The sequence below is a fragment of the Phyllobates terribilis genome, unplaced genomic scaffold (assembly GCF_046119375.1).
Source record: "Phyllobates terribilis strain yellow unplaced genomic scaffold, ASM4611937v1 Scaffold_4__5_contigs__length_816908805, whole genome shotgun sequence".
In the NCBI taxonomy this organism is placed as follows: Eukaryota; Metazoa; Chordata; class Amphibia; order Anura; family Dendrobatidae; genus Phyllobates; species Phyllobates terribilis.
Genome location: NW_027362764.1, coordinates 374,019,516 through 374,037,037, shown reverse-complemented (window position 1 = coordinate 374,037,037; position 17,522 = coordinate 374,019,516). Strand labels below are relative to the sequence as shown.

The window sequence follows — 17,522 nt, the reverse complement described above, 5'->3', positions numbered from 1 at the left end:
GTTGTGGAAATATTAGCAATCAAAACATTTCGTACCTAATGAATTAACTTCAGTTAAGTCCAAGTGGAGGTGTGGTGAAGGAACGCAGTGCCCACCGCTGGTTCAATTGCCTGGCTGAACCACGACGCTACTTCCCCACACCTCCAATAGTGACACAGCGTCCTTCCTCTCCCCGTCTATACCGGATTACCCACAGCGGTCGGATTACACTGATGAAGAGCATGTTGACGAAACGTTTGTTGTTTTCTTGGACTGCATTAAAAATATTAATTCAAAGTAGCCATATTGAGTGCCAAGGTCTTTTTCATTATTAGTTTGGTATTGGACCCTACTCGAGCACCTGTGTCCGGTTGTGCTGCGGCTTTTTTCTGATAGTATTACATTGTATGTCCTGTTCAACATGAAAAATTTGATGAAAGGTGGTTGTTCACCAATTGGGCTACCCATTCTTAAAAGCTGTTCCTTGAGTAAAATAAAAAAAGCTTATACTCACTGACTGCATCGGAGTGGTACATTGATATGCTGCCAATCAGTGGTCGCTAATATGCTGCTCACACTTCCCCAAGAAAAAAAAACACCCAGGAGAGGTGTGATCATTGTATCCAATTAACAGCCATAGATTGGCTGCAGCATTCATGTGACATATTACCACACAAGTGCCAAGAGGCCCCGCGATAACACTGCTGGAACCACAGGGGCACTAAAAGAATACAAGCTTTATTTCACTCAGGACACTGCAGTATTTATTCAACCCCTTCTTGACATGTGACAATATAGTACATCACAGATAAGGTCCCAGTGTATGGGTGTATGGAGTGGGCTCAAGAGCTTAACCCGCCCCAGACCACGGAGATATCGACTGTTTTACATAGTTGACATCTTCCTGTAACAGTAGTGAGCTCTGATCACTGCTGACAAATCTATGACTGCGGAATTTACACAGCCAATTCGTCAGTGCGTGCACTGGCTCCCATTAGTCAGCTGCAACATGATAACAGGAAACCGATGGGCTGTCATGGCAGCCAGGGTTCCGCTTAAGCCCCCACAGCTGCCATCTTTGATCTCTTTTGAAGCTCAGTCTGTGTCCAAGCTTCATAGGAGAACATAATTTTAACTACACACTGCAATACTGTTATATTGCGGTATATAACAAACAATCAAATGAAAGTCAAAAAGTTATGGGTCTTAGAAAATCGTGACACAATTAGTGATTTTTTTAAACGTCCTTTTCTTGTTTAGATGTCAGAAGACTTAAATGCAAATTTACATTTTTTCAAGAATTTACAAATTATATTTCTTAGGAACTACCACTTTTGAAGTACCGTACATTAGGATTCAAATATCAAAAAATTAGTAAATTAAAAATTGCATATTTCACTGAAATAGATGTTTGACGCCATGTCACATTTGCAGAGCCCGTAAGGTGCCGGAAATGCAAGTAAAAATGACTCAAGTAATTCATGTAGGGGTGCACTGATCATTCTGAACCCACAGGTGTTTCACAGTGTTTAAAAAAGAAAACTTATGTTTTTTCTCCACTAAAATGCACCTTCAGCCCAAAATATTTCATTTTCAAAAGTGGTGAAAGGAAAATCTGGACATGGCAATTCGCAAATTTCTTCTGAGTATGCCATTACACCATATGTGGTCAGAAACGACTAATTGGGCATGTGGCAGGACTCGGAAGGAAAAGAGACTTTTAGAGTGCAATTTTGGCTGAAAAAAAGATTTTAAACACCATGTCACATGAAGTGCCAAAAAAGCAGTAATCTCCACAAAAGACCACATTTTTTAAACTACGTCCCTCAGGGAATTAACCTAGGGGTGTAATGAAATTACCATTAGGCTGTGCGAAAATAAAAAATGACATTTGTTACAATAGTATATAGACTTAGCTAAAAACTTTTTATTTTTTTACTACGTTTTAGGGTCCGTGCACATGATGCGTTTTTCAAGCGTTTTTGCTGCGGAATTTTTGCAGCGTAAACGCTTGGGAAACGCTTGGTAATCCTTCTCCCATGGTCCTCAATGTAAATCCGCAAGTTCAATGCCCATGCTGCGGAATTTTCCGCAGAGTTTTTGAAGTCGAAAAATTCCACAGCATGTCCATTATTTGTGCGTTTACACATGCGGAATTGCCATCTACAATGCATTAGAAAACGCATGGCAATTCCGCATGTGCAAAAATGACCGAAAAAAGCGTGGCAAATTCCACACGTGTTTTTCCGGGCAAGGAGATGCAGAAATGAAGCGGACATTTTCTGCTTCATTTCTGCATTGTGGGCACATAGCCTTATAAGAAAAAAGTAGCCTGTCCAATATTACCCTATATACTGTCATACACTACAGTTTGGGCACATATTACGGCTCAAATTAGAAGAAGCGCCATTTGGACTTTTGAGGGCAGATTATAGTAAAGTAGTATAGGGGTTTCATCTGCAGAGACCTGAAGATGACAAAACAGCAAAAACTTCTAAAATTGACCCCGTTTTGCAAATTACACTTAGAAAATTATTTTATGGGTGAAATGACTCATCACCACAGCTCCATATCTTCTGTGATGTATATGCAGATGCTTCTCACAAAATTAGAATATCAAAAAGTTAATTTATTTCAGTTCTTCACAACAAAAAGTGAAACTCATATTATATAGAGTCATTACAGAGTGATCTATTTAAAGTGTTTATTTCTGTTAATGTTGATGATTATGGCTTACAGCCAATGAAAACACAAAAGTCATTATCTCTGTAAATTAGAATACTTTATAACAACAGCTTGAAAAATGTTTTTAAAATCTGAATGTTGGCCTACTGAAATATATGTTCAGTAAATGCACCCAATACTTGGTCGAGGCTCATTTTGCATCAATTACTGCATCAATGTGGCGTGGCATGGAAGCGATCAGCCTGTGGCACTGCTGAGATGTTATGGAAGTCCAGGTTGCTTTGATAGCAGCCTTCAGCTCATCTGCATTGTTGGGTTTGGTGTCTCTCATCTTCCTCTTGACAATACCCCATGATAAACATCGGGTTACTAGGGGCATACGCGCACTTAGTAACCCGATGTTTATCATGGATACGACTCTGCTAAGGTGAACGGTAACCTCCCGCGCACCGTAGCAGAGTGGTATCCATGGTAAACAGTGGGTTACTAAGTGCGCGCGTGCCCCTAGTAACCCGATGTTTACCATGGATACCAGCCAGATCGTTGGTCCCGCTGGTCACACACAGCGATGTGTGCTGGCCAGCGGGAGGCCAACGACCAAAAAATGGTCCAGGACACTTTGCAGCGATCAGCGACCTCACAGCAGGGGCCTGATCGTTGCAAAGTGTCACACATAGCGACATCGCTGGTGAGGTCGCTGGGGAGTCACCAAAACCGTGACTCAGCAGCGATCTCGCTAGCGACATCGCTATGTGAGACGGGGGCTTTAAGGTCAGGCGAGTTTGCTGGCCAATGAAGCACAGTGATACTATTGTTTTTAAACCTTGTATTGGTACTTTTGGCAGTGTGAACAGGTGCCAAGTCCTGCTGGAGAATGAAATTTCCATCTCCAAAAAGCTTGTTGGCAGAGGGAAGCATGAAGTGCTCTAAAATCTCCTGGTAGACGGTTGTGCTGACTTTGGTCTTGATGAAACACAGTGGACCTACACCAGTAGATGACATGGCTCCCCAAACCATCACTGATTCTGGAAACTTCACACTAGACCTCAAGCAGCGTGGATTGTGTGCCTCTCCACTCTTCCTCCAGACTCTGGGACTTTGATTTCTAAATTAAAATTGGAACTCTAGGACCTTGTGGAGTGTGTCAATGACTGCCTTCTGGACATCTGTCAAGTCAGCAGTCTTCCCTATGATTGTGGAGCCTACTAAAAAAAGACTAAGGGACCTTTTTAAACGCTTAGAAAGCCTTTGCGGGTGTTTTTTGTTGATTATTTTAATTTACTGAGATAATGACTTTTGTGTTTTCATTGGCTGTAAGCCATAATTGTCAACATTAACAGAAATAAACACTTGAAATAGATCACTCTGTTTGTAATGACTCTATATAATATGAGTTTCACTTTTTGTATTGGAAGAACTGAAATAAATTAACTTTTTGATGATATTCTAATTTAGTGAGATGCACCTGTATATCGCGTCTCCTGTGCCGTCTATGCCGCAGCCCCAGCGTCTTCTGTGCTGTCTATGCCACAGCCCCAGCGTCTCCTGTGCTGTCTATGCCACAGCCCCAGCGTCTCCTGTGCTGTCTATGCCACAGCCCCAGCGTCTCCTGTGCTGTCTATGCCACAGCCCCAGCGTCTTCTGTGCTGTCTATGCCGCAGCCCCAGCGTCTCCTGTGCTGTCTATGTCACAGCTACATATATCTTGTGATGTCTATATCCTAGCCCCATGTCTCCTGTGATTTATCTACAGCAGTCTTGGTGTCTCCTATGTGACGTATATGCCGCAGCCCGATATCTCCTGTGATGTATATACAGCAGTCTTTGTGTCCTCTTTGTTCTATAAATGTAATGCGAGCAGGAGACCTACAGAGTAATATATCTGTGCCCGGTATAACTTACTACGGTGAGTTCTTTACAAAAGTTATCACCGCAAAGAGTCGCCTGCGCTCCAGACTGACGCAAATCTGTAAAAGCAGTTACGAGTTGCAACATCATTCATATCACCGAACATCACAAGTCTCACCAAAGAGAAGCAGCTCCATCCATCACATTAGGGGTGAGTTTATTAAATGTTTGACCAAGTATAGCAGGGTGATTTTCAAGTTGATAATTTTGTATGGCCTCTTAAGAATGGTATGAATATCCAAATGGCCCTTGGCAGAAAAAAAAAGGTTCCCCACCAGTGATATAGACACGCACCCCATAAATTGGAAAACGGGCTGTCCAGGACTTACAGGAAATTTATCTGCAGGACTTCACCCCCAAAACTACATACTCTTGTAAAGACGAGTCTAGCCATACCTTTAGCTACAAAGTTCATTGTTCAGTTACCTAGTAATCTGTGTTTGAATGGAAATGCACAAGAGGGAAGTGCTTTCTGTGTATGGAAGCATTTCACAAGCCTCTGATCTCTCCAACTCTATTACCCTCCAATGCTGCCTTCTCCTGTTTGACTGGCATCTCTTTTGCTGCATGTCATCAAGGAGCTGACAGTCAAGTAGGAAAAGGCAGCACTAAGCAGGCAGTGATTAGAGATGAGAACTGGATGAGTCAGTACTGAGGGAGGGGAAGAGCTGCAGAGTTTAGCTGTGTCACATTATAAACCCTTTCTTTCATCTTTTCTTCTGTCATGTCACTGTCCGCTCTGCTGTACTTCCTCTCCCCCCACACTGTCTGATGTGTCAGTATCAAACTTATGTCTGTTGTGCTCAGGCAAATTGAACTCCCTCTGCAGTGAGATCATAGAATGGTATCATTATAACTCACGCATGTAACCTGCCTGTTCTGGACACTGTGTGAGATGTAATGACACCCTACTGTGACCTCAATGCAGAGTAATTACAAGTTGAGTACTAGTACAGACATAAGTGTGATACTGACACTTCACTGGAGAGACAGCGTGGGGCACGGGCAGAACAGCAGAGGTGACTGTGCTATGACAGGAGAGCTGATAGAAATGTTTGCTAAACTCAGCTGTGCTATCCCTCCCCCCACAGACTCATGCAAGAGGTTAGACCAGGAGATCATGCTGTATGACATTATATGTCTTACACATTGTCAAACCTGCTATGATGTGGTCATGTTCTTCTTTCCTTTGAGTGTTGTTGCTTATTATGATCGGACAAAGTCATATATGGGGAAGAAGTACATGCCTCCAGTGAAGACTCTCTCATAACACATAACATCCACTTGGACTTAAAAATTAACTCATTAGAGGGCAAATAATTTGATTACTAATATCTCAGTACATGAGAGGCAAAACAATAAGTTTTATTCTGCTCTTTTGAAGAAAGGAATGGAACAGCACTGCAGGAATAAACGGGCTCTATGGCATATACCAAAGCAGCATATATAAAAAGAAGAAATGTGTATATAAGGCATCAGTAATCCTATAATAAAAAATATTAGGCGCATACACGACTGATAAAGTGAAAAAATAAATTTATTTTATATATATATACCGTATATATATACCGTATATATATATATATATATATATATATATATATATATATATATATATATATATATATATATATATACATATATATATATATATATATATATACACACACACACATATATATAAAGTGCACAGAAAAATATTAAAAACACTTAAAACAGCAGAAACCAAAGGAGGGATGATTTATCCGCTTTAGAGATGTCCATGTTATAGTAAATATGGACACACAAACAATCTCCCAAATAGCCTGAAAATATGGGCTAAATGTAACACAATATTAGAGCTGGTTGCTAACAATGGTACAGAGAAAAATGCATTTGGCTCTTTCCCACTTATTTTTAAAAATGTTTGCTCAGTTGCATTTATAGTCACACGTCAGCATTCTTGTTTTATTCCATACTGGATCGAGGCATTACCTTTATTCCCTATCCTTAGCACATGCTCTCTTTCTTAGGACAGGTTTGCTGTTAATATTGATTACTTCTATTTCATTGCATGTGTTGTCATCTATTGCAGTTATTTTTACAGCCATTTGTTGAATAACTTTCTCTGTACCAGCAATTTTAAGATCTGTCCACAGGTGTTCAATGGGATTTAGATCCCCACTAATTGCTGCCACTTAAGAATTCTCCAGCGCTTTGTTTCGTCATCGTCCTGCTGGAACACCCATGACATAGGATGCAAACCCAGCTTTCTGACACTGAGCACTACATTGCGACCCAAAATCCTTTGGTAATCTTCAGATTTCATGATGCCTTACACACAGTAAGGCACCAAGTGCCAGAAGCAGCAAAACAACCCCAAAACATATTTGAACCTGTACACTATTTGACTGTAGGTACTGTGTTCTTTTCATTGCAGGCCTCATTCTGTTTTCAGTAAATAGTAAAATGATGCGCTTCACCAAAAAGCTCAATTTTGGTCTCTTCTGTCCAAAAGATGCTTTCCCAGAAGGATTTTGACTTACTCCTACACATTTAGGCAAACTGCAATCTAGCTTTTCTCACTCCAGACGACAGCACCCATGGAGAGAGGGATCCGCCCCGAGGACAGGAAACCACTACAGGTTTAAAAGGCGGAGCCCTCTACTATGCCTCAGTGGTTTCATGTCCTCGAGGAGACCCTACAGCACCACAGGCGCTGCCGGGGGACTGAAGATTTACCTTGGCGCTGCAGCTCCCTTATCAGTCCGGGTGTCCCGGCTCCTGTGGGGCATGCGGCGCTGTTCCGAATGCCGGCCGGCATGTCGCACACAGGCATCTCCGGCCGGTGTGACGTCAATTCCGGGGGCACGGCCTATCATGGCAGAGTGCTTCCCCGGAATCCCCGCCGGCTTCTTGCGTCACATCCGGTGGCGAGATACTTCGCTGGGAGCCGGCCAGCTATGGTGCTGCATCCCAAGAATGGAAGACACAGCTCAACCTGTAGAACCCATGGAAGCAACCCCTCCGACCTCGGGAAGGTCTAGGAAGACTCAAGCCAAATTGAAACATAAGGAATGTACATTATGCAAATGTAAACTAGAGTCAGCTTACACCAAAAGAATGTAAGGATTGTATAGAAAGAACTTTGTCGGAGGGGTCTCCCTCACTAATGGATAACATGCGGAGCATGATTAGGAATGAAATTAAAAAATCAAAGGGTTAAAAACTGCTTCAACAGCAAGAGAGGCCAGTGGGAACTCTAGTGCAGAGGACGAGGGGGAAAGAGACCAGATAGGGAATTCCGAGTCAAGTCCCTCACTGTCATCATCCTCTTTGGATAGCGAGGGGGACTCCTCATGTTTCCCATCTGAAGAGATTAGTAGGCTAGTGAAAGCAGTGAGGACTACCATGAGAGTGGAAGAAGTGGAAAAGGGAATGGAAAAAAATAGACAGGAAGGCTTATATTCCCAAGCTGATTAAGAGAAAATACCCTTTCGGAGCAGAGGACTCAGAGACCTAGGACAAAGCACCCAAGATAGATGTGGCGGTCTGCAAAGTCTCCAGGAACTCCTCCCTCTCATTTGATGATGCTGGACTCCTAAAAGACCCTCTTGATAGGAAAGTAGAGAGTTTTCTAAAAAGAGCTTGGGAGACAGGGGCCGCAGCACTTAAACCGAACATCGCGGCAACATGCACTGCGAGATCTTTAAGCCTGTGGCTGGCTAAATTACAAGACCAGATCCGGAATAAGTGCCCCAAAGACGAGATACTAGCTTGTATACCCAATTTAGCCAAAGCGGCAGACTTCCTTGCGGACGCCTCGGCAAACGCAGTCCGTCTAACAGCTCGAACCTGTGCCCTGTTGAATTCAGCTAGAAGAGCCCTCTGGTTAAAAAACTGGAAGGCCAACTTCAACTCAAAGTCCAGGCTTTGCGATATTCCCTTCAAGGGGAATTACCTTTTTGGGTCCTCTATTGAAGAAATTCTGGACAAAGCAGGAGACTCTAAAAAAGGGGTTTCCCCAGTTAAGCACACCAAAATTTAAGAGGCCTTTCCGCACGTTCAGAAAAGGGGGGGCGAAGCCGAAAGACTCTAAATGGAAGGAACCAGAAAGAAACAGGGGAAAAACCTCACAGGGGGATAGTTTTTTGTCCGGATTCCCAAAAAGAGCGAGAAGACAATGACGCCAGGTCCCAGGTAGGTTGAAGATTAAAACTCTTCTTCCCCGCCCGTGAAAGAATTTCCCTAAGTCCCTGGGTTCTGCACACAATACGAGAGGGGTTGAAATTAGAATTCCTTTCTCCCCCTCCAGATACTTATATAGTCACCAGAATCCAACCTTCGGTTTTGGTACAGGATACCCTGGAACAGGAGGTTATGTCCCTAATCCAAAAAGGAGTTCTATCTTGTGTTCCAGAAGGGGAAGAGAGAAAAGGGTTTTACAGCCCCTTATTCCTAAGGAAAAAAACAGATCAGTCTTACAGGACCATCATAAACTTAAGGAACCTCAACAAGTTTCTGGCTCTCAAACGGTTCAAGATGGAAAACATCGAGTCAGTGATAAAACTCCTATTCCCAAAGTGCTTCATGGCCACTATAGATCTCAAAGATGCCTATTATCATGTTCCCTTCTTTCAAGCTCAAAGATTCCTAAGAGTGGCAGACTACATCAAGGGCCATCTGACACATCTAGAGTTCCAAGTCCTCCCCTTTGGACTTTCCATGGCCCCAAGGGTCTTTACAAAAATAGTGGGGGAAATGTCAGCACACATAAGGGAAAAGGACGTTATATTCATCCCGTATCTGGACGACTTTCTTGTGGTAGGAAGATCAGAGTTCGAATGCAACCTGGCAGTCACAAAGGTTTTAAGTATCTTAGCCTCTTTAGAGGGTGGCTGAAAAACTCAAAAAAATCAAGGCTCGAGCCAAAACAAAAACAAACCTTCTTAGGCACCTGGTTGGATTCAAGTAAACAAATGTCCTTCATTTCAGAAGAAGGAAGGGAAAGAGTAGAAAGACTAGTTTAGAACTAATAAACAAACCAGAGGCTACATTAAGAAGGGCCATGTCCATCTTGGGGTACCTAACCGCATGCATCTCGACAGTAATTTGGGAAAGGTGTCATTTCAGACCTCTCCAATGGGATATCCTGAGAGTAGAACAGAAAGCAGGAGGGAACCTTAACACGCAGATAATGATATCCAACGATACTCAACTATCATTGATGTGGTGGACAAACGAGTCAAATCTATCGCAGGGAGTCCCATGGGAAATAAAAAATCCTGTTATACTCACTACGGACGCAAGTCCCTGGGGGTGGGGTGCCCATGTAGAGGGAAGCATCCTGAAAGGGAGATGGCCTCGAGACTTGATAGATGTGTCTTCCAACAGAAAAGAGTTAGCAGCCATAGGATTAGCCTTATGGCAAATCTTGCCAGCTGTAAAAGATCATCATCTAAGAATCCTCTCAGACAACAAAACGGCAGTGGCCTATAAAAACAAACTGGGGGCGGGTACAAAATCAGAAGGTCTTATGGCAGAAACTCAAAAAATTATGTTGTTAGCGGAAGGGAATCTAAGTTCCATCTCAGCAGGCTATTTAAAGGGGTCAGAAAATATAAAAGCAGACTTCCTATGTCGTCACAGGGTAGATCAGGACGAATGGTCCCTAAACTCAGGAATCTTCCAGAAAATAGTAGGTCTCTGGGGGGTTCCAAAAATAGATCTTTTTGCGAACAAAAAAAAAGTCCGCAAATTCTTCTCAATAGATCCAAAAGATCTCCCCTGGGGAGTAGACGCCCTTCTCCTCAAATGGCCAGTAGGCCTGCTCTATGCCTTTCCCCCTCTACATCTAATTCTCAGGAAAGTACGTATGGAGAGGGCCGAGATAATTCTAGTGGCACCCTTTTGGCCCAGGAGAACATGGTTTTCCTGGGTTCGTCACCTATCGGTGGCAACTCTGTGGGTACTCCCAGAGATTCCAGACCTCCTTTCCCAGGGTCCCATTCACCACCACGCCGTAAAGAAGCAGCATTTGATGGCTTGGCGCTTGAGCGGCAACTTCTGAAAGCTAAAGGGTGCTCAGGGAGAGTGATTTCCACACTTGTTAAAGCAAGGAAAAAAACAACGTTAACTATATATTATAGAATATGGAGTAAATTTCTAATTTTTTCAGTTATAAATTAAAAAAAACAAGGGGTACCATACGTGGGGAATTTGGAATTCCTGAAAAAAGGTTGGGAGATAGGGCTAAAAAAGAGCACCCTTAAGGTTCACTCTACAGCTTTAGGGGCCCTTTTTGGAGGAGACATCTCGTCCCACCCCTTGATAGTAAAATTCTTTAGAGCACTTAGCCGCTTGGAATATGTCCCAAAACCGAGAGCAGCCCCCTGGGACTTAAACCTAGTCCTCAAAGTTCTTACTAAGACTCCCTTTGAGCCCATATCAGATTGTTCCCTTAAAAATTTGACCCTTAAAACGGCACTCCTGGTGGCTATTACATCAGCTAGATGGGTAGGAGAGATTCAGGACCTATCAGTAAATCAGCCCTTCACTAAAATAATTCCTTTGATGCTCAGCAACCGCTGAGGCATAGTAGAGGGCTCCGCCTTTTAAACCTTGGTGTAGAAACATCAATATCTCTGGAGATGGACTTGAGAACCAAAATGGTTGAAAAATATCAACAATCTCAAGGTCACTAGTCCTCAGACAGTTCTCTTCTCCTCTTTCTGTTCTCCATGCTTAGTGTGACACACACAGACGCAAGATGCAAAGATTGCGTTAACTTTTAATCTGGTTTCAGGTGTGATTTTTATTTTGCCCACACATATTACTTGCCACAGGTGAGTTTGAATGACTATCACATGCTTGAAACAAAGTTGCTTACCCACAATTTAGGAAAGGTGTCAACAATTTTGTCCAGCCCATTTTTGGGGTTTTGTGCAAAATTATGTCCAATTTCCTTTTTTTTTCTCCATTTCTTTTGTGGTGTTCCAATACACACAAAGGAAATAAACATGTTTATAACAAAACATGTGCAAATTGCAATAATTTTCAGGGAGAAATACTTCATTTTCTGGAACAATTTCAAGAGTGCCAACACTTTTGGCCATGACTGTATATACATAAGTGCCATTAGTCTGGGAAATAAAATCCTGATTAAAGGATCTCTCCGCATAGTGTTCAGTTGCAATATTGCATTTGCAGAGCCCCAGAAAAGTAGATTCCTCATTAGTGACTCCATTTTGGAAACTTTAACTGTCCAGGAATTTATCTAGCAGTGTAGTACTAAATTTTTCAGCTCACAGGTTTCCCACAGATTTCTTTACTGTAGGGCATTGAAAATCAAAAATCATGTGTTACAATAATAAGTAGATTTAAAGAGGTATTCCCATATCCAAGATACTATCCCAATATGTAGTAGGTGTAATAATAGTAATATTAGCAAATATCTCCAATAAGTATAGTTTTTCTGATTTGCTATGACTCTTTCCTCATGTGCAGGCATCGCAGGACCTTGGGTATCCATGGTTATCCATGAGGTAAGATAGTGAATCAAAAATACTATACTACATTTCTTATTGGAGGTATTTGTTAATATTATTATTATTATTATTATTATTATTATTATTATTATTAAATACAAGTACAAAGTACCCTGTAATTTATTTTGCAATCTCTCCTGAGCATTGCAATGCGATATGTGGTCATACACTACTGTTTAGGCAAAAGGCAGGGTACAGAAGGCAAAGAGCACTATTTGGCCTCTGAAGCATAGATTTTGTCCAAATACTTTGTGGATGATATGTCGCATTTGCAGATGCCCCTAAGGTGCCAAAACAGAAGAAATCTCCCCAAATTTATCCAACTTTGGAACTCACACTCAGTGAATTCATTACCCTGGTGTAACAAGCATTTAACCTATAGGCGCTTGAATTTTATAACATTGGTCATGAAAAATTAATCATTTTCCAATAAAACAAGGTTTGGCTGCAAATTTTTATTTTCCACAAGAAATAACAGAACAAAACAGCATCACCCAGTTTTCAAGCAAATGTTCCTGAGTAGGACAATTCCCCCATAGGGCACCATACACTACTGAATGAGGTTGTAGACTTCAGGTTAGAACAGCAGCTGGTCCATGCATCACGGACCATGTCACACAGTCAAAGTTCTTACTGAGACTCACGGGAGATGGCAACAGGGAGAGGGTTGGAATTTTACACAGATTTCCACAGCCCAGAGGGGTGAGAAATTATCTACAGTCGCAGAGAGGGACTGCTGTACAAAAGGAGGAAAGCACATGAAAAGAAATAAGTGCTGCATAGAAGTTGTGCTGACAAATCCAACCTATTTACTGGCAGCAACATTCCCACAAGTGAAAATAATTTGGATCAAACTGCATATATGAGGTCTGAAAATGAATGAAGGAATAAAGATTGCAGACTCAAGCTTAGTACAATTTTATTAAAAGGTAACTATTAATTGTACAAAGTTTAATATGTCATAAGAGCTGGAAAATGTTGCTGATCGGTAGAGATTATGGCACCGAGATACCCACCAAGCTCTCAAAACACCTTTCATAAGTGCACAGCTCCTTGCATGTACAGAGTAATGTATATGTCTATGGGTCCGTACCCCATCCTGCACATGCAACTCAGGCAGGAGCTGCAGACTTCAGCGGTGTTTTCAGTGTTCTTATAAATGACAATTAACCTTTAACTAAAGATTTCCACTACATATGTAAGGATAATTTTTAGCCTTTAAGTTAAATTGGCCACAGTGCACTATGAAGCACCAAATCCTTTCAGATTTCTGCTAAAATGTGAATAAATGTTCATGCTACCAGTACAATGAAAGCAATTACTGTATTTTTCGGACCATAAGGCGCACTTTTTCCCCAAAATTTGGGAGGAAAATGGGGTGGGGTTCATCTTATGGTCAAACGTAGCTTACCGGGGAGTTGAAAGTTCGCAGGAAGCAGGGTCCCTCCCTCAGTAGCCCCAGGCGGCAGCAGAAGCTGAGAGATGCTGTGGGGCCGTTGTCGGCGGTCAGGTAGAGCGGAGTGCATCATTGCTTTTCATTGCTTCATGAAGCCACAATCTACAGGGAAATGGCCACCTGAGCCGGGGCATGTGCAGACTGGGATCTTGACGGCCATTTACTTGAGGTCCACGGGAGGGAGGGACCCTGCTTCCTGCGATCCCGCTCAACCACCCCCCCCCCGCCACTCGGGCACCCCCTTCTCCCACACAGGGAATGCAGCATTGCTTCACTTCTGCTCCTGCCGGCTTCCAGAGGGACCATGCCTTTTGTGACCCCCGCTCCACTGTCCCCCAGGTAAGATACCTATTCGGACTATAAGACAGACCACCCTCTTATAAAAAACATTTTTTTTCCCATGTTCCACCCAATTTTCAAAATTTTAATTTTCATGTCCTTAAATTAGAGAGATGTCACACAAAATACTTCATAAATAACATTTCCCACATGTCTACTTTACATCAGCACAATTTTGGAACCAATTTTTTTTTTTGTTAGTAAGTTATGAGGGTTAAAAGTTGACCAGCGATTTCTCATTTTTCCAACTAAATTTACAAAAACATTTTTTTAGGGACCACATCACATTTGAAGAGACTTTGAGGGGCCTTTATGACAGAAAATACCCAAAAGTGACACCATTCTAAAAACTGCACCCCTCAAGGTGCTCAAAACCACATTCAAGAACTTTATTAACCCTTCAGGTGCTTCACAGGATTTTTTGGAACGTGGAAGAAAAAAAATGAACATTTATTTTTTTTCACAAAAATGTTACTTTAGACCCAATTTTATTTATTTTCCCAATGGTAACAGGAAAAAAAGGACCCTAAAATTTGTTATGCAATTTCCATATGTGGGGGAAAACCACTCTTTGGGTACATGTCAGGGCACGGAAGGGAAGGAGTGCCATTTGACTTTTTGAATGTAAAATTTGTTTGAATAATTAGCGGACGCCATGTTGCGTTTGGGGAGCCCTTGATGTACCTAAACAATGGAAACTCCCCACAAGTGACACCATTTTGGAAACTAGACCCCTCAGGGAACTTATCAAGATGTGTGTTGAACGCCTTGAACCCCCAGGTGCTTCACAGAAGTTGATAACATTGAGCCGTAAAAATAAAATTTTCACATTTCTCCCACAAAAATGTTTTTCAGCCCCCAATTTTGCATTGTCATATGGGTAACAAAATTGCACCATGCAACTTGTTGTGCAATTTCTCCTGAGTACGCCGATACCCCATATGTGGGAGAAAACCACGGTTTAGGCGTTTGAAAGTGAAGGAGCGCCATTTGACTTTTTGAATGTAAAATTTGCTTGAATAATTAGCAAGACACCATGTCGCGTTTGGGGAGCCCCTGATGCGTCTAAACAGTGGAAACCCCGACAAATTACTCCATTTTGGAAACTAGACCCCTCAAGGATTTTATCAAGGAGTATAGTGAACATTTTGAAACTAGAGGTACGACACAGAATTTGATAACATTAGGCCATCATAATGAATAAGTTGTCATTAGTCTTGAGCGCAAGTGCTCGCTACTTGAGTTTGCATTGGGTACTCTGGTATGCACCAAGTATCGCGGATGCTCGAGTCCCCGCCCCGCATGTTTCACGGTTATTAGACAACCAAAAAAAAACATGCTGGGATCGCTTGAGCATGGCAGGCAATCCCCGCCAGTTTTTTTTTTTGCTGTATAACAGCCGCGAAACATATGGGGCGGAGACTCGAGCATGTCACTCGAGCACCAGTGATACTCTGTGTATACCCGAGCACCAGATGAAAACTCAATCAGCAAGCACTTGCGCTCAACACTAGTCATCATATCGTCATCTTTTTTTTTTTTTTTTTTCTTTACTTTTGAAAAAATCCCAACCCCAGCACAACCCTAACCCCAGCACAACCCTAACCCCAGCACAACCCTAACCCCAGAGTTAATTTTTTACGCCTTTCCTCATGCGGTGTAAGTGTTTAGACGGCTTTCTATTCCGATTTTTGGGCGGCAGAATAAACAAAAGCCAGCAATTAAGGAATTGCTTCTTTTTTTGTTTATGCCGTTCCGTGTGTGGTAAAATTGATAAGGTAGCTTTATTCTTCGGGTCAGTACGTTTACAGCAGTACCACATTTATATTGTTTTTCTACGTTTCTACGTCATGACGACATCGGGTCACCATGGCAACTACCGGGGCCCGGCCAAGACAGCGGGGGATGCCGGAGAAGAGGTAAGTATGCCGTACTTACTCCCCTTGCTCCTGGAAAGATGCAATCGACTTTGATTGCAGCATTTCAGGGGTTAACGTGCCAGGACTGCTCCTGGCACATAGCACCGGGTGTCAGCTGTGACAATCAGCTGACACCCGGCTCCGATCACTCCGCATAGTTTGTATGTGAGCACGATCCCGTGATGCGTAATAGTACGTACCTGGTCCAATAGGCCCAGGTCAGTACGACGTACTATTACTGATCACGTCAGAAAGGGGTTAATGGAGAGAAAAAAAAATTCTGATTACAGTTTTCCTTAACAGTTGTAGGAAAAAGTGATTAACTTCTTTAAATGGAACTCGTCACCAGGTTTTCTCAATATAAAGTATGGCCTTTAAAGCCCCTGTTACAGCATTTTAGTAGACTGTGTGTACGGCGCGTTCCAAACTATTGTGCACATTGGATTTAAGTGTCATAAAGATGTAATTTTTTATTTCTCAAATAAATTGATGGATGGTATTGTGTCTCTGGGCTCTTTGACATTGATTTCAGTGATCCAAACACCTGTGATAAAACACACTGGCGTCACCACTAAATGAAAACTGCAGCTTGGATAAAAGCAGTTTAGTTTTGAAAAAAATACTGTGATCATTGGGAGGTTTGTCCAATAAAATCTTCTTCATCGTCTAATGGTTGATGATTTGAACATTATACTGACTCATTTGCATCCATGATTTAGGAAAATAAAAAAAAATAGCATTTGCACAATAATTGGGGACGCAGTGTCAGTCCACAATCACCTCTGCAGATCCCAAAATAGACTTTTTATTATACCCCCATATGGCACAGTCTGCTCCAATTAGCATCTGGTCTTGATCCGGGGCCTCCTCTCTTCCTACAATCACCGTTGTTGAGTTTGCTTCATGTGGATGACTCCTCCTAATTCATCCACCTAGTGTCTCCCAATTGTGCCCCAGCGCAACCGCCAAGGCAGAGCTAAGTATTGCAGTGCGCATGGGTAGACTTTACTTCTGGGTTATTGGCACTCATTGGCCTTTCCCAGCACATGCACAATACAGGAATTTGTTCTGCCCCACATGAAATAATTAGAACAACGGAGATTGTGGGAAGAGAGGAGGTGCTGGATCAAGACCAGAGACACCCATCATACTGGAACTGCACTGTATGTTGGTCTAATAAAAGGTATTTTTTGGAATCTGCAGAGTGGATTGGGGACTTACAAATATCATTCCCCACCTACTGTCTCCTTCCCCATCATCCTGCAGAATGTAAGCCCGCAAGGGCAGGGTCCTGTTCTCCCTGTACCAGTCTAACATTGTTAGTTTATTCACCATATTTTATATTTGTATTTAGTATGTAACTCCTTCTTATGTACAGCACCATGGGATCAATGGTGCTATAAAAATAAATAATAATATCATTCTAGAAAATTGTAAAATAGACCTTAAAAGGTGATGGCTGTACCTTATATTGGGAAAACCTGGTGACAGGGTCCCTTTGAGATTGACTGCAATCTAAGAAAACTATGGTCCAGATTTATCAAAGCAATTGCACCAGATTTCTGGTGTAAAACGCTTTAAAAAGTTGCAAAATGTTTGGACAACACGGAGTTACACAAACATTTTTAGACTTTTGTCGTTTTCACATCAGTATCAGCCAGCTCCGCCAGAATGGGTGGAACTAGGCATGAAGATGCCCGCTCGTCTAATT

The 17,522-nt window shown here is 42.2% G+C and overlaps 1 protein-coding gene across 1 annotated transcript in view; it reads right to left on the bottom strand.

Annotated features, from left to right (window-relative positions):
* The window catches only part of ZNF830 (zinc finger protein 830), a 132,947-nt gene that overhangs the window by 69,334 nt on the left and 46,091 nt on the right, over positions 1-17,522 (bottom strand). The window lies entirely within an intron of this gene.